Genomic DNA, 15,325 nt, shown 5'->3' with positions numbered 1-15,325 from the left:
TATCTACAGCACCTTGTATTCCCAGGTGGTCTCCCATCCAAGTACTAACAAGGCCCAACACTGCTTAGCTTCCAAGATCAGACGAGATTGGGCGTATCCAGTGTGGTGTGGCTGTAGATGAGCTTTGTGGTTTCTGTTAGAACTTTTCTACTTCTAACTACTGGTTCATAAATGAATAAGTTTGAAAATGGAATGCATCAACAGAACGGTGTTGGCAGTATAAAAATATCTACAGCACCTTGTATTCCCAGGTGGTCTCCCATCCAAGTACTAACCAAGCCCAACACTGCTTAACCAAGCCCAACACTGCTTAGCTTCCAAGATCAGATGAGATTGGGCGTATCCAGTGTGGTGTGGCTGTAGATGAGCTTTGTGGTTTCTGTTAGAACTTTTCTACTTCTAACTACTGGTTCATAAATGAATACGTTTGAAAATGGAATGCATCAACAGAACAGTGTTGGCAGTATAAAAATATCTACAGCACCTTGTATTCCCAGGTGGTCTCCCATCCAAGTACTAACAAGGCCCAACACTGCTTAGCTTCCAAGATCAGACGAGATTGGGCGTATCCAGTGTGGTGTGGCTGTAGATGAGCTTTGCGGTTTCTGTTAGAACTTTTCTACTTCTAACTACAGGTTCATAAATGAATACGTTTGAAAATGGAATGCATCAACAGAACAGTGTTGGCAGTATTAAAATATCTACAGCACCTTGTATTCCCAGGTGGTCTCCCATCCAAGTACTAACAAGGCCTTACACTGCTTAGCTTCCAAGATCAGACGAGATTGGGCGTATCCAGTGTGGTGTGGCTGTAGATGAGCTTTGTGGTTTCTGTTAGAACTTTTCTACTTCTAACTACTGGTTCATAAATGAAAACGTTTGAAAATGGAATGCATCAACAGAACAGTGTTGGCAGTATAAAAATATCTACAGCACCTTGTATTCCCAGGTGGTCTCCCATCCAAGTACTAACAAGGCCCAACACTGCTTAGCTTCCAAGATCAGACGAGATTGGGCGTATCCAGTGTGGTGTGGCTGTAGATGAGCTTTGTAGTTTCTGTTAGAACTTTTCTACTTCTAACTACTGGTTCATAAATGAATACGTTTGAAAATGGAATGCATCAACAGAACGGTGTTGGCAGTATAAAAATATCTACAGCACCTTGTATTCCCAGGTGGTCTCCCATCCAAGTACTAACCAGGCCCAACACTGCTTAGCTTCCAAGATCAGATGAGATTGGGCATATCCAGTTTGGTGTGGCTATAGATGAGCTTTGTGGTTTCTGTTAGAACTTTTCTACTACTAACTACTGGTTCATAAATGAATACGTTTGAAAATGGAATGCATCAACAGAACGGTGTTGGTAGTATAAAAATATCTACAGCAACTTGTATTCCCAGGTGGTCTCCCATCCAAGTACTAACCAGGCCAAACACTGCATAGCTTCCAAGATCAGACGAGATTGGGCGTATCCAGTGTGGTGTGGCTGTAGATAAGCTTTATGGTTTCTGTTAGAACTTTTCTACTTCTAACTACTGGTTCATAAATGAATACGTTTTAAAATGGAACGCATCAACAGAACGGTGTTGGTAGTATAAAATTATCTACAGCACCTTGTATTCCCAGGTGGTCTCCCATCCAAGTACTAACCAGGCCCAATACTGCTTAGCTTCCAAGATCAGATGAGATTGGGCGTATCCAGTGTGGTGTGGCTGTAGATGAGCTTTGTGGTTTCTGTTAGAACTTTTCTACTTCTAACTACTGGTTCATAAATGAATACGTTTGAAAATGGAATGCATCAACAGAACGGTGTTGGCAGTATAAAAATATCTACAGCACTTTGTATTCCCAGGTGGTCTCCCATCCATTACTAACCAGGCCCAACACTGCTTAGCTTCCAAGATCAGATGAGATTGGGCGTATCCAGTGTGGTGTGGCTGTAGATGAGTTTTGTGGTTTCTGTTAGAACTTTTCTACTTCTAACTACTGGTTCATAAATGAATACGTTTGAAAATGGAATGCATCAACAGAACGGTGTTGGCAGTATAAAAATATCTACAACACTTTGTATTCCCAGGTGGTCTCCCATCCAAGTACTAACAAGGCCCAACACTGCTTAGCTTCCAAGATCAGACGAGATTGGGCGTATCCAGTGTGGTGTTGCTGTAGATGAGCTTTGTGGTTTCTGTTAGAACTTTTCTACTTCTAACTACAGGTTCATAAATGAATACGTTTGAAAATGGAATGCATCAACAGAACAGTGTTGGCAGTATAAAAATATCTACAGCACCTTGTATTCCCAGGTGGTCTCCCATCCAAGTACTAACAAGGCCTTACACTGCTTAGCTTCCAAGATCAGACGAGATTGGGCGTATCCAGTGTAGTGTGGCTGTAGATGAGATTTGCGGTTTCTGTAGGAAATTTTCTACTTCTAACTACTGGTTCATAAATGAATACGTTTTAAAATGGAATGCATCAACAGAACGGTGTTGGTAGTATAAAAATATCTACAGCACCTTGTATTCCCAGGTGGTCTCCCATTCAAGTACTAACCAGGCCCAACACTGTTTAGCTTCCAAGATCAGATGAGATTGGGCGTATCCAGTGTGGTGTGGCTGTAGAAGAGCTTTATGGTTTCTGTTAGTACTTTTCTACTTCTAACTACTGGTTCATAAATGAATACGTTTGAAAATGGAATGCATCAACAGAACGGTGTTGGTAGTATAAAAATATCTACAGCACCTTGTATTCCCAGGTGGTCTCCCATCCAAGTACTAACCAGGCCAAACACTGCTTAGCTTCCAAGATCAGACGAGATTGGGCGTATCCAGTGTGGTGTGGCTGTAGATAAGCTTTATGGTTTCTGTTAGAACTTTTCTACTTCTAACTACTGGTTCATAAATGAATACGTTTTAAAATGGAACGCATCAACAGAACGGTGTTGGTAGTATAAAATTATCTACAGCACCTTGTATTCCCAGGTGGTCTCCCATCCAAGTACTAACCAGGCCCAACACTGCTTAGCTTCCAAGATCAGATGAGATTGGGCGTATCCAGTGTGGTGTGGCTGTAGATGAGCTTTGTGGTTTCTGTTAGAACTTTTCTACTTCTAACTACTGGTTCATAAATGAATACGTTTGAAAATGGAATGCATCAACAGAACGGTGTTGGCAGTATAAAAATATCTACAGCACTTTGTATTCCCAGGTGGTCTCCCATCCAAGTACTAACCAGGCCCAACACTGCTTAGCTTCCAAGATCAGATGAGATTGGGCGTATCCAGTGTGGTGTGGCTGTAGATGAGTTTTGTGGTTTCTGTTAGAACTTTTCTACTTCTAACTACTGGTTCATAAATGAATACGTTTGAAAATGGAATGCATCAACAGAACGGTGTTGGCAGTATAAAAATATCTACAACACTTTGTATTCCCAGGTGGTCTCCCATCCAAGTACTAACAAGGCCCAACACTGCTTAGCTTCCAAGATCAGACGAGATTGGGCGTATCCAGTGTTGTGTTGCTGTAGATGAGCTTTGTGGTTTCTGTTAGAACTTTTCTACTTCTAACTACAGGTTCATAAATGAATACGTTTGAAAATGGAATGCATCAACAGAACAGTGTTGGCAGTATTAAAATATCTACAGCACCTTGTATTCCCAGGTGGTCTCCCATCCAAGTACTAACAAGGCCTTACACTGCTTAGCTTCCAAGATCAGACGAGATTGGGCGTATCCAGTGTGGTGTGGCTGTAGATGAGCTTTGTGGTTTCTGTTAGAACTTTTCTACTTCTAACTACTGGTTCATAAATGAAAACGTTTGAAAATGGAATGCATCAACAGAACAGTGTTGGCAGTATAAAAATATCTACAGCACCTTGTATTCCCAGGTGGTCTCCCATCCAAGTACTAACAAGGCCCAACACTGCTTAGCTTCCAAGATCAGACGAGATTGGGCGTATCCAGTGTGGTGTGGCTGTAGATGAGCTTTGTGGTTTCTGTTAGAACTTTTCTACTTCTAACTACTGGTTCATAAATGAATAAGTTTGAAAATGGAATGCATCAACAGAACGGTGTTGGCAGTATAAAAATATCTACAGCACCTTGTATTCCCAGGTGGTCTCCCATCCAAGTACTAACCAAGCCCAACACTGCTTAACCAAGCCCAACACTGCTTAGCTTCCAAGATCAGATGAGATTGGGCGTATCCAGTGTGGTGTGGCTGTAGATGAGCTTTGTGGTTTCTGTTAGAACTTTTCTACTTCTAACTACTGGTTCATAAATGAATACGTTTGAAAATGGAATGCATCAACAGAACAGTGTTGGCAGTATAAAAATATCTACAGCACCTTGTATTCCCGGGTGGTCTCCCATCCAAGTACTAACAAGGCCCAACACTGCTTAGCTTCCAAGATCAGACGAGATTGGGCGTATCCAGTGTGGTGTGGCTGTAGATGAGCTTTGCGGTTTCTGTTAGAACTTTTCTACTTCTAACTACTGGTTCATAAATGAATACGATTGAAAATGGAATGCATCAACAGAACGGTGTTGGTAGTATAAAAATATCTACAGCACCTTGTATTCCCAGGTGGTCTCCCATCCAAGTACTAACCAGGCCCAACACTGTTTAGCTTCCAAGATCAGACGAGATTGGGCGTATCCAGTGTGGTGTGGCTGTAGATGAGCTTTGCGGTTTCTGTTAGAACTTTTCTACTTCTAACTACTGGTTCATAAATGAATACGTTTGAAAATGGAATGCATCAACAGAACGGTGTTGGTAGTATAAAAATATCTACAGCACCTTGTATTCCCAGGTGGTCTCCCATCCAAGTACTAACCAGGCCCAACACTGTTTAGCTTCCAAGATCAGATGAGATTGGGCGTATCCAGTGTGGTGTGGCTGTAGATAAGCTTTATGGTTTCTGTTAGAACTTTTCTACTTCTAACTACTGGTTCATAAATGAATACGTTTTAAAATGGAATGCATCAACAGAACGGTGTTGGTAGTATAAAAATATCTACAGCACCTTGTATTCCCAGGTGGTCTCCCATTCAAGTACTAACCAGGCCCAACACTGTTTAGCTTCCAAGATCAGATGAGATTGGGCGTATCCAGTGTGGTGTGGCTGTAGAAGAGCTTTATGGTTTCTGTTAGTACTTTTCTACTTCTAACTACTGGTTCATAAATGAATACGTTTGAAAATGGAATGCATCAACAGAACGGTGTTGGTAGTATAAAAATATCTACAGCACCTTGTATTCCCAGGTGGTCTCCCATCCAAGTACTAACCAGGCCAAACACTGCTTAGCTTCCAAGATCAGACGAGATTGGGCGTATCCAGTGTGGTGTGGCTGTAGATAAGCTTTATGGTTTCTGTTAGAACTTTTCTACTTCTAACTACTGGTTCATAAATGAATACGTTTTAAAATGGAACGCATCAACAGAACGGTGTTGGTAGTATAAAATTATCTACAGCACCTTGTATTCCCAGGTGGTCTCCCATCCAAGTACTAACCAGGCCCAACACTGCTTAGCTTCCAAGATCAGATGAGATTGGGCGTATCCAGTGTGGTGTGGCTGTAGATGAGCTTTGTGGTTTCTGTTAGAACTTTTCTACTTCTAACTACTGGTTCATAAATGAATACGTTTGAAAATGGAATGCATCAACAGAACGGTGTTGGCAGTATAAAAATATCTACAGCACTTTGTATTCCCAGGTGGTCTCCCATCCAAGTACTAACCAGGCCCAACACTGCTTAGCTTCCAAGATCAGATGAGATTGGGCGTATCCAGTGTGCTGTGGCTGTAGATGAGTTTTGTGGTTTCTGTTAGAACTTTTCTACTTCTAACTACTGGTTCATAAATGAATACGTTTGAAAATGGAATGCATCAACAGAACGGTGTTGGCAGTATAAAAATATCTACAACACTTTGTATTCCCAGGTGGTCTCCCATCCAAGTACTAACAAGGCCCAACACTGCTTAGCTTCCAAGATCAGACGAGATTGGGCGTATCCAGTGTTGTGTTGCTGTAGATGAGCTTTGTGGTTTCTGTTAGAACTTTTCTACTTCTAACTACAGGTTCATAAATGAATACGTTTGAAAATGGAATGCATCAACAGAACAGTGTTGGCAGTATTAAAATATCTACAGCACCTTGTATTCCCAGGTGGTCTCCCATCCAAGTACTAACAAGGCCTTACACTGCTTAGCTTCCAAGATCAGACGAGATTGGGCGTATCCAGTGTGGTGTGGCTGTAGATGAGCTTTGTAGTTTCTGTTAGAACTTTTCTACTTCTAACTACTGGTTCATAAATGAATACGTTTGAAAATGGAATGCATCAACAGAACGGTGTTGGCAGTATAAAAATATCTACAGCACCTTGTATTCCCAGGTGGTCTCCCATCCAAGTACTAACCAGGCCCAACACTGCTTAGCTTCCAAGATCAGATGAGATTGGGCATATCCAGTTTGGTGTGGCTGTAGATGAGCTTTGTGGTTTCTGTTAGAACTTTTCTACTACTAACTACTGGTTCATAAATGAATACGTTTGAAAATGGAATGCATCAACAGAACGGTGTTGGTAGTATAAAAATATCTACAGCAACTTGTATTCCCAGGTGGTCTCCCATCCAAGTACTAACCAGGCCAAACACTGCATAGCTTCCAAGATCAGACGAGATTGGGCGTATCCAGTGTGGTGTGGCTGTAGATAAGCTTTATGGTTTCTGTTAGAACTTTTCTACTTCTAACTACTGGTTCATAAATGAATACGTTTTAAAATGGAACGCATCAACAGAACGGTGTTGGTAGTATAAAATTATCTACAGCACCTTGTATTCCCAGGTGGTCTCCCATCCAAGTACTAACCAGGCCCAATACTGCTTAGCTTCCAAGATCAGATGAGATTGGGCGTATCCAGTGTGGTGTGGCTGTAGATGAGCTTTGTGGTTTCTGTTAGAACTTTTCTACTTCTAACTACTGGTTCATAAATGAATACGTTTGAAAATGGAATGCATCAACAGAACGGTGTTGGCAGTATAAAAATATCTACAGCACTTTGTATTCCCAGGTGGTCTCCCATCCATTACTAACCAGGCCCAACACTGCTTAGCTTCCAAGATCAGATGAGATTGGGCGTATCCAGTGTGGTGTGGCTGTAGATGAGTTTTGTGGTTTCTGTTAGAACTTTTCTACTTCTAACTACTGGTTCATAAATGAATACGTTTGAAAATGGAATGCATCAACAGAACGGTGTTGGCAGTATAAAAATATCTACAACACTTTGTATTCCCAGGTGGTCTCCCATCCAAGTACTAACAAGGCCCAACACTGCTTAGCTTCCAAGATCAGACGAGATTGGGCCTATCCAGTGTGGTGTTGCTGTAGATGAGCTTTGTGGTTTCTGTTAGAACTTTTCTACTTCTAACTACAGGTTCATAAATGAATACGTTTGAAAATGGAATGCATCAACAGAACAGTGTTGGCAGTATAAAAATATCTACAGCACCTTGTATTCCCAGGTGGTCTCCCATCCAAGTACTAACAAGGCCTTACACTGCTTAGCTTCCAAGATCAGACGAGATTGGGCGTATCCAGTGTAGTGTGGCTGTAGATGAGATTTGCGGTTTCTGTAGGAAATTTTCTACTTCTAACTACTGGTTCATAAATGAATACGTTTGAAAATGGAATGCATAAACAGAACGGTGTTGGCAGTATAAAAATATCTACAGCACCTTGTATTACCAGGTGGTCTCCCATCCAAGTACTAACCAGGCCCAACACTGCTTAGCTTCCAAGATCAGATGAGATTGGGCGTATCCAGTGTGGTGTGGCTGTAGATGAGCTTTGTGGTTTCTGTTAGAACTTTTCTACTTCTAACTACTGGTTCATAAATGAATACGTTTGAAAATGGAATGCATCAACAGAACGGTGTTGGCAGTATAAAAATATCTACAGCACCTTGTATTCCCAGGTGGTCTCCCATCCAAGTACTAACCAGACCCAACACTGCTTAGCTTCCAAGATCAGATGAGATTGGGCATATCCAGTTTGGTGTGGCTGTAGGTGAGCTTTGTGGTTTCTGTTAGAACTTTTCTACTACTAACTACTGGTTCATAAATGAATACGTTTGAAAATGGAATGCATCAACAGAACGGTGTTGGCAGTATAAAAATATCTACAGCACCTTGTATTCCCAGGTGGTCTCCCATCCAAGTACTAACCAGGCCCAACACTGCTTAGCTTCCAAGATCAGATGAGATTGGGCGTATCCAATGTGGTGTGGCTGTAGATGAACTTTGTGGTTTCTGTTAGAACTTTTCTACTTCTAACTACTGGTTCATAAATGAATACGTTTTAAAATGGAATGCATCAACAGAACGGTGTTGGCAGTATAAAATTATCTACATCACCTTGTATTCCCAGGTGGACTCCCATCCAAGTACTAACCAGGCCCAACACTGCTTAGCTTCCAAGATCAGATGAGATTGGGCATATCCAGTGTGGTGTGGCTGTAGAAGAGCTTTATAGTTTCTGTTAGTACTTTTCTACTTCTAACTACTGGTTCATAAATGAATACGTTTGAAAATGGAATGCATCAACAGAACGGTGTTGGTAGTATAAAAATATCTACAGCACCTTGTATTCCCAGGTGGTCTCCCATCCAAGTACTAACCAGCCCCAACACTGCTTAGCTTCCAAGATTAGATGAGATTGGGCGTATCCAGTGTGGTGCTGCAGTAGATGAACTTTTTGGTTTCTGTTAGAACTTTTCTACTTCTAACTACTGGTTCATAAATGAATACGTTTTAAAATGGAATGCATCAACAGAACGGTGTCGGCAGTATAAAATTATCTACAGCACCTTGTATTCCCAGGTGGTCTCCCATCCAAGTGCTAACCAGGCCCAACACTGCTTAGCTTCCAAGATCAGATGAGATTGGGCATATCCAGTGTGGTGTGGCTGTAGAAGAGCTTTATGGTTTCTGTTAGTACTTTTCTACTTCTATCTACTGGTTCATAAATGAATACGTTTGAAAATGGAATGCATCAACAGAACGGTGTTGGTAGTATAAAAATATCTACAGCACCTTGTATTCCCAGGTGGTCTCCCATCCAAGTACTAACCAGGCCCAACACTGCTTAGCTTCCAAGATCAGATGAGATTGGGCGTATCCAGTGTGGTCTGGCTGTAGATAAGCTTTATGGTTTCTGTTTGAACTTTTCTACTTCTAACTACTGGTTCATAAATGAATACGTTTTAAAATGGAATGCATCAACAGAACAGTGTTGGTAGTATAAAAATATCTACAGCACCTTGTATTCCCAGGTGGTCTCCCATCCAAGTACTAACCAGGCCCAACACTGCTTAGCTTCCAAGATCAGATGAGATTGGGCGTATCCAGTGTGGTGTGGCTGTAGATGAGTTTTGTGGTTTCTGTTAGAACTTTTCTACTTCTAACTACTGGTTCATAAATGAATACGTTTGAAAATGGAATGCATCAACAGAACGGTGTTGGCAGTATAAAAATATCTACAGCACTTTGTATTCCCAGGTGGTCTCCCATCCAAGTACTAACCAGGCCCAACACTGCTTAGCTTCCAAGATCAGATGAGATTGGGCGTATCCAGTGTGGTGTGGCTGTAGATGAGCTTTGTGGTTTCTGTTAGAAATTTTCTACTTCTAACTACTGGTTCATAAATGAATACGTTTGAAAATGGAATGCATCAACAGAACGGTGTTGGCAGTATAAAAATATCTACAGCACCTTGTATTCCCAGGTGGTCTCCCATCCAAGTACTAACCAGGCCCAACACTGCTTAGCTTCCAAGATCAGATGAGATTGGGCGTATCCAGTGTGGTGCTGCTGTAGATGAACTTTCTAGTTTCTGTTAGAACTTTTCTACTTCTAACTACTGGTTCATAAATGAATACGTTTGAAAATGGAATGCATCAACAGAACAGTGTTGGCAGTATAAAAATATCTACAGCACCTTGTATTCCCAGGTGGTCTCCCATCCAAGTACTAACAAGGCCCAACACTGCTTAGCTTCCAAGATCAGACGAGATTGGGCGTATCCAGTGTGGTGTGGCTGTAGATGAGCTTTGTGGTTTCTGTTAGAACTTTTCTACTTCTAACTACTGGTTCATAAATGAATACGTTTGAAAATGGAATGCATCAACAGAACGGTGTTGGCATTATAAAAATATCTACAGCACCTTGTATTACTAGGTGGTCTCCCATCCAAGCACTAACCAGGCCCAACACTGCTTAGCTTCCAAGATCAGATGAGATTGGGCGTATCCAGTGTGGTGTGGCTGTAGATGAGCTTTGTGGTTTCTGTTAGAGCTTTTCTACTTCTAACTACTGGTTCATAAATGAATACGTTTGAAAATGGAATGCATCAACAGAACGGTGTTGGCAGTATAAAAACATATACAGCACCTTGTATTCCCAGGTGGTCTCCCATCCAAGTACTAACCAGGCCCAACACTGCTTAGCTTCCAAGATCAGATGAGATTGGGCGTATCCAGTGTGGTGTGGCTGTAGATAAACTTTGTGGTTTCTGTTAGAACTTTTCTACTTCTTACTACTGGTTCATAAATTAATACGTTTTAAAATGGAATGCATCAACAGAACGGTGTTGGCAGTATAAAATTATCTACATCACCTTGTATTCCCAGGTGGACTCCCATCCAAGTACTAACCAGGCCCAACACTGCTTAGCTTCCAAGATCTGATGAGATTGGGCATATCCAGTGTGGTGTGGCTGTAGAAGAGCTTTATAGTTTCTGTTTGTACTTTTCTACTTCTAACTACTGGTTCATAAATGAATATGTTTGAAAATGGAATGCATCAACAGAACGGTGTTGGTAGTATAAAAATATCTACAGCACCTTGTATTCCCAGGTGGTCTCCCATCCAAGTACTAACCAGGCCCAACACTGCTTAGCTTCCAAGATCAGATGAGATTGGGCGTATCCAGTGTGGTGCTGCTGTAGATGAACTTTCTGGCTTCTGTTAGAACTTTTCTACTTCTAACTACTGGTTCATAAATGAATACGTTTTAAAATGGAATGCATCAACAGAACGGTGTCGGCAGTATAAAATTATCTACAGCACCTTGTATTCCCAGGTGGTCTCCCATCCAAGTACTAACCAGGCCCAACACTGCTTAGCTTCCAAGATCAGATGAGATTGGGCATATCCAGTGTGGTGTGGCTGTAGAAGAGCTTTATGATTTCTGTTAGTACTTTTCTACTTCTAACTACTGGTTCATAAATGAATACGTTTGAAAATGGAATGCATCAACAGGACGGTGTTGGTAGTATAAAAATATCTACAGCACCTTGTATTCCCAGGTGGTCTCCCATCCAAGTACTAACCAGGCCCAACACTGCTTAGCTTCCAAGATCAGATGAGATTGGGCGTATCCAGTGTGGTGTGGCTGTAGATAAGCTTTATGGTTTCTGTTAGAACTTTTCTACTTCTAACTACTGGTTCATAAATGAATACGTTTTAAAACGGAATGCATCAACAGAACGGTGTTGGTAGTATAAAAATATCTACAGCACCTTGTATTCCCAGGTGGTCTCCCATCCAAGTACTAACCAGGCCCAACACTGCTAAACTTCCAAGATCAGATGAGATTGGGCGTATCCAGTGTGGTGTGGCTGTAGATAAGCTTTATGGTTTCTGTTAGAACTTTTCTACTTCTAACTACTGGTTCATAAATGAATATGTTTTAAAATGGAATGCATCAACAGAACGGTGTTGGTAGTATAAAAATATCTAAAGCACCTTGTATTCCCAGGTGGTCTCCCATCCAAGTACTAACCAGGCCCAACACTGCTTAGCTTCCAAGATCAGATGAGATTGGGCGTATCCAGTGTGGTGTGGCTGTAGATGAGCTTTGTGGTTTCTGTTAGAACTTTTCTACTTCTAACTACTGGTTCATAAATGAATACGTTTGAAAATGGAATGCATCAACAGAACGGTGTTGGCAGTATAAAAATATCTACAGCACTTTGTATTCACAGGTGGTCTCCCATCCAAGTACTAACCAGGCCCAACACTGCTTAGCTTCCAAGATCAGATGAGATTGGGCGTATCCAGTGTGGTGTGGCTGTAGATATGCTTTATGGTTTCTGTTAGAACTTTTCTACTTCTAACTACTGGTTCATAAATGAATATGTTTTAAAATGGAATGCATCAACAGAACGGTGTTGGTAGTATAAAAATATCTAAAGCACCTTGTATTCGGAGGTGGTCTCCCATCCAAGTACTAACCAGGCCCAACACTGCTTAGCTTCCAAGATCAGATGAGATTGGGCGTATCCAGTGTGGTGTGGCTGTAGATGAGCTTTGTGGTTTCTGTTAGAACTTTTCTACTTCTAACTACTGGTTCATAAATGAATACGTTTGAAAATGGAATGCATCAACAGAACGGTGTTGGCAGTATAAAAATATCTACAGCACTTTGTATTCACAGGTGGTCTCCCATCCAAGTACTAACCAGGCCCAACACTGCTTAGCTTCCAAGATCAGATGAGACTGGGCATATCCAGTGTGGTGTGGCTGTAGATAAGCTTTATGGTTTCTGTTAGAACTTTTCTACTTCTAACTACTGGTTCATAAATGAATACGTTTTAAAATGGAATACATGAACAGAACGGTGTTGGTAGTATAAAAATATCTAAAGCACCTTGTATTCCCAGGTGGTCTCCCATCCAAGTACTAACCAGGCCCAACACTGCTTAGCTTCCAAGATCAGATGAGATTGTGCGTATCCAGTGTGGTGTGGCTGTAGATGAGCTTTGTTGTTTCTGTTAGAACTTTTCTACTTCTAACTACTGGTTCATAAATGAATACGTTTGAAAATGGAATGCATCAACAGAACGGTGTTGGCAGTATAAAAATATCTACAGCACTTTGTATTCCCAGGTGGTCTCCCATCCAAGTACTAACCAGGCCCAACACTGCTTAGCTTCCAAGATCAGATGAGATTGGGCGTATCCAGTGTGGTGTGGCTGTAGATGAGCTTTGTGGTTTCTGTTAGAAATTTTCTACTTCTAACTACTGGTTCATAAATGAACACGTTTGAAAATGGAATGCATCAACAGAACGGTGTTGGCAGTATAAAAATATCTACAGCACCTTGTATTCCCAGGTGGTCTCCCATCCAAGTACTAACCAGGCCCAACACTGCTTAGCTTCCAAGATCAGATGAGATTGGGCGTATCCAGTGTGGTGCTGCTGTAGATGAACTTTCTAGTTTCTGTTAGAACTTTTCTACTTCTAACTACTGGTTCATAAATGAATACGTTTGAAAATGGAATGCATCAACAGAACAGTGTTGGCAGTATAAAAATATCTACAGCACCTTGTATTCCCAGGTGGTCTCCCATCCAAGTACTAACAAGGCCCAACACTGCTTAGCTTCCAAGATCAGACGAGATTGGGCGTATCCAGTGTGGTGTGGCTGTAGATGAGCTTTGTGGTTTCTGTTAGAACTTTTCTACTTCTAACTACTGGTTCATAAATGAATACGTTTGAAAATGGAATGCATCAACAGAACGGTGTTGGCATTATAAAAATATCTACAGCACCTTGTATTACTAGGTGGTCTCCCATCCAAGCACTAACCAGGCCCAACACTGCTTAGCTTCCAAGATCAGATGAGATTGGGCGTATCCAGTGTGGTGTGGCTGTAGATGAGCTTTGTGGTTTCTGTTAGAGCTTTTCTACTTCTAACTACTGGTTCATAAATGAATACGTTTGAAAATGGAATGCATCAACAGAACGGTGTTGGCAGTATAAAAACATATACAGCACCTTGTATTCCCAGGTGGTCTCCCATCCAAGTACTAACCAGGCCCAACACTGCTTAGCTTCCAAGATCAGATGAGATTGGGCGTATCCAGTGTGGTGTGGCTGTAGATAAACTTTGTGGTTTCTGTTAGAACTTTTCTACTTCTTACTACTGGTTCATAAATTAATACGTTTTAAAATGGAATGCATCAACAGAACGGTGTTGGCAGTATAAAATTATCTACATCACCTTGTATTCCCAGGTGGACTCCCATCCAAGTACTAACCAGGCCCAACACTGCTTAGCTTCCAAGATCTGATGAGATTGGGCATATCCAGTGTGGTGTGGCTGTAGAAGAGCTTTATAGTTTCTGTTTGTACTTTTCTACTTCTAACTACTGGTTCATAAATGAATATGTTTGAAAATGGAATGCATCAACAGAACGGTGTTGGTAGTATAAAAATATCTACAGCACCTTGTATTCCCAGGTGGTCTCCCATCCAAGTACTAACCAGGCCCAACACTGCTTAGCTTCCAAGATCAGATGAGATTGGGCGTATCCAGTGTGGTGCTGCTGTAGATGAACTTTCTGGTTTCTGTTAGAACTTTTCTACTTCTAACTACTGGTTCATAAATGAATACGTTTTAAAATGGAATGCATCAACAGAACGGTGTCGGCAGTATAAAATTATCTACAGCACCTTGTATTCCCAGGTGGTCTCCCATCCAAGTACTAACCAGGCCCAACACTGCTTAGCTTCCAAGATCAGATGAGATTGGGCATATCCAGTGTGGTGTGGCTGTAGAAGAGCTTTATGATTTCTGTTAGTACTTTTCTACTTCTAACTACTGGTTCATAAATGAATACGTTTGAAAATGGAATGCATCAACAGGACGGTGTTGGTAGTATAAAAATATCTACAGCACCTTGTATTCCCAGGTGGTCTCCCATCCAAGTACTAACCAGGCCCAACACTGCTTAGCTTCCAAGATCAGATGAGATTGGGCGTATCCAGTGTGGTGTGGCTGTAGATAAGCTTTATGGTTTCTGTTAGAACTTTTCTACTTCTAACTACTGGTTCATAAATGAATACGTTTTAAAACGGAATGCATCAACAGAACGGTGTTGGTAGTATAAAAATATCTACAGCACCTTGTATTCCCAGGTGGTCTCCCATCCAAGTACTAACCAGGCCCAACACTGCTAAACTTCCAAGATCAGATGAGATTGGGCGTATCCAGTGTGGTGTGGCTGTAGATAAGCTTTATGGTTTCTGTTAGAACTTTTCTACTTCTAACTACTGGTTCATAAATGAATATGTTTTAAAATGGAATGCATCAACAGAACGGTGTTGGTAGTATAAAAATATCTAAAGCACCTTGTATTCCCAGGTGGTCTCCCATCCAAGTACTAACCAGGCCCAACACTGCTTAGCTTCCAAGATCAGATGAGATTGGGCGTATCCAGTGTGGTGTGGCTGTAGATGAGCTTTGTGGTTTCTGTTAGAACTT

General features: G+C 41.4%; 47 non-coding genes and 21 pseudogenes across 47 annotated transcripts; all 68 read right to left on the bottom strand.

Moving 5' to 3' along the window:
* Nucleotides 1-119, bottom strand: LOC135059286 (5S ribosomal RNA). Its single transcript, XR_010245695.1, has one exon. It is a non-coding gene; the product is annotated as a 5S ribosomal RNA (ribosomal RNA).
* Nucleotides 120-226: 107 nt separating this feature from the next.
* LOC134891503 (5S ribosomal RNA) lies at nt 227-365 on the bottom strand (annotated as a pseudogene).
* A 107-nt stretch (nt 366-472) lies between these two features.
* Nucleotides 473-591, bottom strand: LOC135059168 (5S ribosomal RNA). Its single transcript, XR_010245582.1, has one exon. It is a non-coding gene; the product is annotated as a 5S ribosomal RNA (ribosomal RNA).
* A 107-nt stretch (nt 592-698) lies between these two features.
* LOC135060913 (5S ribosomal RNA) lies at nt 699-817 on the bottom strand. The gene has a single exon (XR_010247308.1). It is a non-coding gene; the product is annotated as a 5S ribosomal RNA (ribosomal RNA).
* Nucleotides 818-924: 107 nt separating this feature from the next.
* On the bottom strand, nt 925-1,043 carry LOC135059050 (5S ribosomal RNA). The gene has a single exon (XR_010245469.1). It is a non-coding gene; the product is annotated as a 5S ribosomal RNA (ribosomal RNA).
* Nucleotides 1,044-1,150: 107 nt separating this feature from the next.
* LOC134885023 (5S ribosomal RNA) lies at nt 1,151-1,269 on the bottom strand. The gene has a single exon (XR_010169151.1). It is a non-coding gene; the product is annotated as a 5S ribosomal RNA (ribosomal RNA).
* Nucleotides 1,270-1,376: 107 nt separating this feature from the next.
* LOC134893359 (5S ribosomal RNA) lies at nt 1,377-1,495 on the bottom strand (annotated as a pseudogene).
* A 107-nt stretch (nt 1,496-1,602) lies between these two features.
* LOC135063807 (5S ribosomal RNA) lies at nt 1,603-1,721 on the bottom strand. The gene has a single exon (XR_010250131.1). It is a non-coding gene; the product is annotated as a 5S ribosomal RNA (ribosomal RNA).
* Nucleotides 1,722-1,828: 107 nt separating this feature from the next.
* Nucleotides 1,829-1,946, bottom strand: LOC134893067 (5S ribosomal RNA; annotated as a pseudogene).
* Nucleotides 1,947-2,053: 107 nt separating this feature from the next.
* Nucleotides 2,054-2,172, bottom strand: LOC135070067 (5S ribosomal RNA). Its single transcript, XR_010256242.1, has one exon. It is a non-coding gene; the product is annotated as a 5S ribosomal RNA (ribosomal RNA).
* Nucleotides 2,173-2,279: 107 nt separating this feature from the next.
* On the bottom strand, nt 2,280-2,398 carry LOC135059454 (5S ribosomal RNA). Its single transcript, XR_010245856.1, has one exon. It is a non-coding gene; the product is annotated as a 5S ribosomal RNA (ribosomal RNA).
* A 107-nt stretch (nt 2,399-2,505) lies between these two features.
* On the bottom strand, nt 2,506-2,624 carry LOC135067560 (5S ribosomal RNA). Its single transcript, XR_010253772.1, has one exon. It is a non-coding gene; the product is annotated as a 5S ribosomal RNA (ribosomal RNA).
* A 107-nt stretch (nt 2,625-2,731) lies between these two features.
* Nucleotides 2,732-2,850, bottom strand: LOC135069577 (5S ribosomal RNA). Its single transcript, XR_010255756.1, has one exon. It is a non-coding gene; the product is annotated as a 5S ribosomal RNA (ribosomal RNA).
* Nucleotides 2,851-2,957: 107 nt separating this feature from the next.
* Nucleotides 2,958-3,076, bottom strand: LOC135064944 (5S ribosomal RNA). The gene has a single exon (XR_010251240.1). It is a non-coding gene; the product is annotated as a 5S ribosomal RNA (ribosomal RNA).
* A 107-nt stretch (nt 3,077-3,183) lies between these two features.
* LOC135065007 (5S ribosomal RNA) lies at nt 3,184-3,302 on the bottom strand. The gene has a single exon (XR_010251300.1). It is a non-coding gene; the product is annotated as a 5S ribosomal RNA (ribosomal RNA).
* Nucleotides 3,303-3,409: 107 nt separating this feature from the next.
* On the bottom strand, nt 3,410-3,528 carry LOC134891318 (5S ribosomal RNA; annotated as a pseudogene).
* A 107-nt stretch (nt 3,529-3,635) lies between these two features.
* On the bottom strand, nt 3,636-3,754 carry LOC135060912 (5S ribosomal RNA). Its single transcript, XR_010247307.1, has one exon. It is a non-coding gene; the product is annotated as a 5S ribosomal RNA (ribosomal RNA).
* A 107-nt stretch (nt 3,755-3,861) lies between these two features.
* Nucleotides 3,862-3,980, bottom strand: LOC135058933 (5S ribosomal RNA). Its single transcript, XR_010245354.1, has one exon. It is a non-coding gene; the product is annotated as a 5S ribosomal RNA (ribosomal RNA).
* Nucleotides 3,981-4,087: 107 nt separating this feature from the next.
* On the bottom strand, nt 4,088-4,226 carry LOC134891502 (5S ribosomal RNA; annotated as a pseudogene).
* Nucleotides 4,227-4,333: 107 nt separating this feature from the next.
* LOC135058603 (5S ribosomal RNA) lies at nt 4,334-4,452 on the bottom strand. Its single transcript, XR_010245030.1, has one exon. It is a non-coding gene; the product is annotated as a 5S ribosomal RNA (ribosomal RNA).
* Nucleotides 4,453-4,559: 107 nt separating this feature from the next.
* Nucleotides 4,560-4,678, bottom strand: LOC135061184 (5S ribosomal RNA). Its single transcript, XR_010247574.1, has one exon. It is a non-coding gene; the product is annotated as a 5S ribosomal RNA (ribosomal RNA).
* A 107-nt stretch (nt 4,679-4,785) lies between these two features.
* LOC134902008 (5S ribosomal RNA) lies at nt 4,786-4,904 on the bottom strand. Its single transcript, XR_010175484.1, has one exon. It is a non-coding gene; the product is annotated as a 5S ribosomal RNA (ribosomal RNA).
* Nucleotides 4,905-5,011: 107 nt separating this feature from the next.
* Nucleotides 5,012-5,130, bottom strand: LOC135067559 (5S ribosomal RNA). Its single transcript, XR_010253771.1, has one exon. It is a non-coding gene; the product is annotated as a 5S ribosomal RNA (ribosomal RNA).
* A 107-nt stretch (nt 5,131-5,237) lies between these two features.
* LOC135069575 (5S ribosomal RNA) lies at nt 5,238-5,356 on the bottom strand. Its single transcript, XR_010255754.1, has one exon. It is a non-coding gene; the product is annotated as a 5S ribosomal RNA (ribosomal RNA).
* A 107-nt stretch (nt 5,357-5,463) lies between these two features.
* On the bottom strand, nt 5,464-5,582 carry LOC135064932 (5S ribosomal RNA). The gene has a single exon (XR_010251228.1). It is a non-coding gene; the product is annotated as a 5S ribosomal RNA (ribosomal RNA).
* A 107-nt stretch (nt 5,583-5,689) lies between these two features.
* LOC134887881 (5S ribosomal RNA) lies at nt 5,690-5,808 on the bottom strand (annotated as a pseudogene).
* A 107-nt stretch (nt 5,809-5,915) lies between these two features.
* LOC134891317 (5S ribosomal RNA) lies at nt 5,916-6,034 on the bottom strand (annotated as a pseudogene).
* A 107-nt stretch (nt 6,035-6,141) lies between these two features.
* Nucleotides 6,142-6,260, bottom strand: LOC135060910 (5S ribosomal RNA). The gene has a single exon (XR_010247305.1). It is a non-coding gene; the product is annotated as a 5S ribosomal RNA (ribosomal RNA).
* A 107-nt stretch (nt 6,261-6,367) lies between these two features.
* Nucleotides 6,368-6,486, bottom strand: LOC135069020 (5S ribosomal RNA). The gene has a single exon (XR_010255210.1). It is a non-coding gene; the product is annotated as a 5S ribosomal RNA (ribosomal RNA).
* Nucleotides 6,487-6,593: 107 nt separating this feature from the next.
* LOC134893358 (5S ribosomal RNA) lies at nt 6,594-6,712 on the bottom strand (annotated as a pseudogene).
* Nucleotides 6,713-6,819: 107 nt separating this feature from the next.
* On the bottom strand, nt 6,820-6,938 carry LOC135063806 (5S ribosomal RNA). The gene has a single exon (XR_010250130.1). It is a non-coding gene; the product is annotated as a 5S ribosomal RNA (ribosomal RNA).
* A 107-nt stretch (nt 6,939-7,045) lies between these two features.
* LOC134893066 (5S ribosomal RNA) lies at nt 7,046-7,163 on the bottom strand (annotated as a pseudogene).
* Nucleotides 7,164-7,270: 107 nt separating this feature from the next.
* On the bottom strand, nt 7,271-7,389 carry LOC134890858 (5S ribosomal RNA; annotated as a pseudogene).
* A 107-nt stretch (nt 7,390-7,496) lies between these two features.
* LOC135059443 (5S ribosomal RNA) lies at nt 7,497-7,615 on the bottom strand. Its single transcript, XR_010245845.1, has one exon. It is a non-coding gene; the product is annotated as a 5S ribosomal RNA (ribosomal RNA).
* Nucleotides 7,616-7,722: 107 nt separating this feature from the next.
* LOC135067431 (5S ribosomal RNA) lies at nt 7,723-7,841 on the bottom strand. The gene has a single exon (XR_010253647.1). It is a non-coding gene; the product is annotated as a 5S ribosomal RNA (ribosomal RNA).
* Nucleotides 7,842-7,948: 107 nt separating this feature from the next.
* Nucleotides 7,949-8,067, bottom strand: LOC134891118 (5S ribosomal RNA; annotated as a pseudogene).
* A 107-nt stretch (nt 8,068-8,174) lies between these two features.
* Nucleotides 8,175-8,293, bottom strand: LOC134902218 (5S ribosomal RNA). The gene has a single exon (XR_010175688.1). It is a non-coding gene; the product is annotated as a 5S ribosomal RNA (ribosomal RNA).
* A 107-nt stretch (nt 8,294-8,400) lies between these two features.
* Nucleotides 8,401-8,519, bottom strand: LOC134889762 (5S ribosomal RNA; annotated as a pseudogene).
* Nucleotides 8,520-8,626: 107 nt separating this feature from the next.
* On the bottom strand, nt 8,627-8,745 carry LOC134895587 (5S ribosomal RNA; annotated as a pseudogene).
* Nucleotides 8,746-8,852: 107 nt separating this feature from the next.
* LOC134888841 (5S ribosomal RNA) lies at nt 8,853-8,971 on the bottom strand (annotated as a pseudogene).
* A 107-nt stretch (nt 8,972-9,078) lies between these two features.
* LOC134901065 (5S ribosomal RNA) lies at nt 9,079-9,197 on the bottom strand. Its single transcript, XR_010174561.1, has one exon. It is a non-coding gene; the product is annotated as a 5S ribosomal RNA (ribosomal RNA).
* A 107-nt stretch (nt 9,198-9,304) lies between these two features.
* LOC135064921 (5S ribosomal RNA) lies at nt 9,305-9,423 on the bottom strand. The gene has a single exon (XR_010251217.1). It is a non-coding gene; the product is annotated as a 5S ribosomal RNA (ribosomal RNA).
* Nucleotides 9,424-9,530: 107 nt separating this feature from the next.
* Nucleotides 9,531-9,649, bottom strand: LOC135065006 (5S ribosomal RNA). The gene has a single exon (XR_010251299.1). It is a non-coding gene; the product is annotated as a 5S ribosomal RNA (ribosomal RNA).
* Nucleotides 9,650-9,756: 107 nt separating this feature from the next.
* Nucleotides 9,757-9,875, bottom strand: LOC135066690 (5S ribosomal RNA). Its single transcript, XR_010252930.1, has one exon. It is a non-coding gene; the product is annotated as a 5S ribosomal RNA (ribosomal RNA).
* Nucleotides 9,876-9,982: 107 nt separating this feature from the next.
* On the bottom strand, nt 9,983-10,101 carry LOC135058816 (5S ribosomal RNA). The gene has a single exon (XR_010245240.1). It is a non-coding gene; the product is annotated as a 5S ribosomal RNA (ribosomal RNA).
* Nucleotides 10,102-10,208: 107 nt separating this feature from the next.
* On the bottom strand, nt 10,209-10,327 carry LOC134891263 (5S ribosomal RNA; annotated as a pseudogene).
* A 107-nt stretch (nt 10,328-10,434) lies between these two features.
* Nucleotides 10,435-10,553, bottom strand: LOC135063452 (5S ribosomal RNA). Its single transcript, XR_010249783.1, has one exon. It is a non-coding gene; the product is annotated as a 5S ribosomal RNA (ribosomal RNA).
* Nucleotides 10,554-10,660: 107 nt separating this feature from the next.
* LOC134889478 (5S ribosomal RNA) lies at nt 10,661-10,779 on the bottom strand (annotated as a pseudogene).
* Nucleotides 10,780-10,886: 107 nt separating this feature from the next.
* Nucleotides 10,887-11,005, bottom strand: LOC135066689 (5S ribosomal RNA). Its single transcript, XR_010252929.1, has one exon. It is a non-coding gene; the product is annotated as a 5S ribosomal RNA (ribosomal RNA).
* A 107-nt stretch (nt 11,006-11,112) lies between these two features.
* On the bottom strand, nt 11,113-11,231 carry LOC135064401 (5S ribosomal RNA). Its single transcript, XR_010250709.1, has one exon. It is a non-coding gene; the product is annotated as a 5S ribosomal RNA (ribosomal RNA).
* A 107-nt stretch (nt 11,232-11,338) lies between these two features.
* Nucleotides 11,339-11,457, bottom strand: LOC135064910 (5S ribosomal RNA). Its single transcript, XR_010251206.1, has one exon. It is a non-coding gene; the product is annotated as a 5S ribosomal RNA (ribosomal RNA).
* Nucleotides 11,458-11,564: 107 nt separating this feature from the next.
* LOC135062956 (5S ribosomal RNA) lies at nt 11,565-11,683 on the bottom strand. Its single transcript, XR_010249297.1, has one exon. It is a non-coding gene; the product is annotated as a 5S ribosomal RNA (ribosomal RNA).
* A 107-nt stretch (nt 11,684-11,790) lies between these two features.
* On the bottom strand, nt 11,791-11,909 carry LOC135067171 (5S ribosomal RNA). Its single transcript, XR_010253394.1, has one exon. It is a non-coding gene; the product is annotated as a 5S ribosomal RNA (ribosomal RNA).
* Nucleotides 11,910-12,016: 107 nt separating this feature from the next.
* LOC135069846 (5S ribosomal RNA) lies at nt 12,017-12,135 on the bottom strand. The gene has a single exon (XR_010256027.1). It is a non-coding gene; the product is annotated as a 5S ribosomal RNA (ribosomal RNA).
* Nucleotides 12,136-12,242: 107 nt separating this feature from the next.
* LOC134889691 (5S ribosomal RNA) lies at nt 12,243-12,361 on the bottom strand (annotated as a pseudogene).
* Nucleotides 12,362-12,468: 107 nt separating this feature from the next.
* On the bottom strand, nt 12,469-12,587 carry LOC134890386 (5S ribosomal RNA; annotated as a pseudogene).
* A 107-nt stretch (nt 12,588-12,694) lies between these two features.
* On the bottom strand, nt 12,695-12,813 carry LOC134887982 (5S ribosomal RNA; annotated as a pseudogene).
* A 107-nt stretch (nt 12,814-12,920) lies between these two features.
* LOC135065005 (5S ribosomal RNA) lies at nt 12,921-13,039 on the bottom strand. The gene has a single exon (XR_010251298.1). It is a non-coding gene; the product is annotated as a 5S ribosomal RNA (ribosomal RNA).
* Nucleotides 13,040-13,146: 107 nt separating this feature from the next.
* LOC135066687 (5S ribosomal RNA) lies at nt 13,147-13,265 on the bottom strand. Its single transcript, XR_010252927.1, has one exon. It is a non-coding gene; the product is annotated as a 5S ribosomal RNA (ribosomal RNA).
* A 107-nt stretch (nt 13,266-13,372) lies between these two features.
* LOC135058701 (5S ribosomal RNA) lies at nt 13,373-13,491 on the bottom strand. The gene has a single exon (XR_010245125.1). It is a non-coding gene; the product is annotated as a 5S ribosomal RNA (ribosomal RNA).
* A 107-nt stretch (nt 13,492-13,598) lies between these two features.
* On the bottom strand, nt 13,599-13,717 carry LOC134891261 (5S ribosomal RNA; annotated as a pseudogene).
* A 107-nt stretch (nt 13,718-13,824) lies between these two features.
* On the bottom strand, nt 13,825-13,943 carry LOC135063449 (5S ribosomal RNA). Its single transcript, XR_010249781.1, has one exon. It is a non-coding gene; the product is annotated as a 5S ribosomal RNA (ribosomal RNA).
* A 107-nt stretch (nt 13,944-14,050) lies between these two features.
* LOC134889477 (5S ribosomal RNA) lies at nt 14,051-14,169 on the bottom strand (annotated as a pseudogene).
* Nucleotides 14,170-14,276: 107 nt separating this feature from the next.
* LOC135066686 (5S ribosomal RNA) lies at nt 14,277-14,395 on the bottom strand. The gene has a single exon (XR_010252926.1). It is a non-coding gene; the product is annotated as a 5S ribosomal RNA (ribosomal RNA).
* A 107-nt stretch (nt 14,396-14,502) lies between these two features.
* Nucleotides 14,503-14,621, bottom strand: LOC135064400 (5S ribosomal RNA). Its single transcript, XR_010250708.1, has one exon. It is a non-coding gene; the product is annotated as a 5S ribosomal RNA (ribosomal RNA).
* A 107-nt stretch (nt 14,622-14,728) lies between these two features.
* On the bottom strand, nt 14,729-14,847 carry LOC135064898 (5S ribosomal RNA). The gene has a single exon (XR_010251195.1). It is a non-coding gene; the product is annotated as a 5S ribosomal RNA (ribosomal RNA).
* Nucleotides 14,848-14,954: 107 nt separating this feature from the next.
* Nucleotides 14,955-15,073, bottom strand: LOC135062955 (5S ribosomal RNA). The gene has a single exon (XR_010249296.1). It is a non-coding gene; the product is annotated as a 5S ribosomal RNA (ribosomal RNA).
* Nucleotides 15,074-15,180: 107 nt separating this feature from the next.
* On the bottom strand, nt 15,181-15,299 carry LOC135067170 (5S ribosomal RNA). Its single transcript, XR_010253393.1, has one exon. It is a non-coding gene; the product is annotated as a 5S ribosomal RNA (ribosomal RNA).
* Nucleotides 15,300-15,325: the final 26 nt, after the last annotated feature.

The sequence above is a fragment of the Pseudophryne corroboree genome, chromosome 3 (genome assembly GCF_028390025.1).
Source record: "Pseudophryne corroboree isolate aPseCor3 chromosome 3, aPseCor3.hap2, whole genome shotgun sequence".
Lineage (NCBI taxonomy): Eukaryota > Metazoa > Chordata > Amphibia > Anura > Myobatrachidae > Pseudophryne > Pseudophryne corroboree.
Note: the sequence above shows the minus strand (reverse complement) of the source record. Positions and strands in the feature narration are given on the sequence as shown.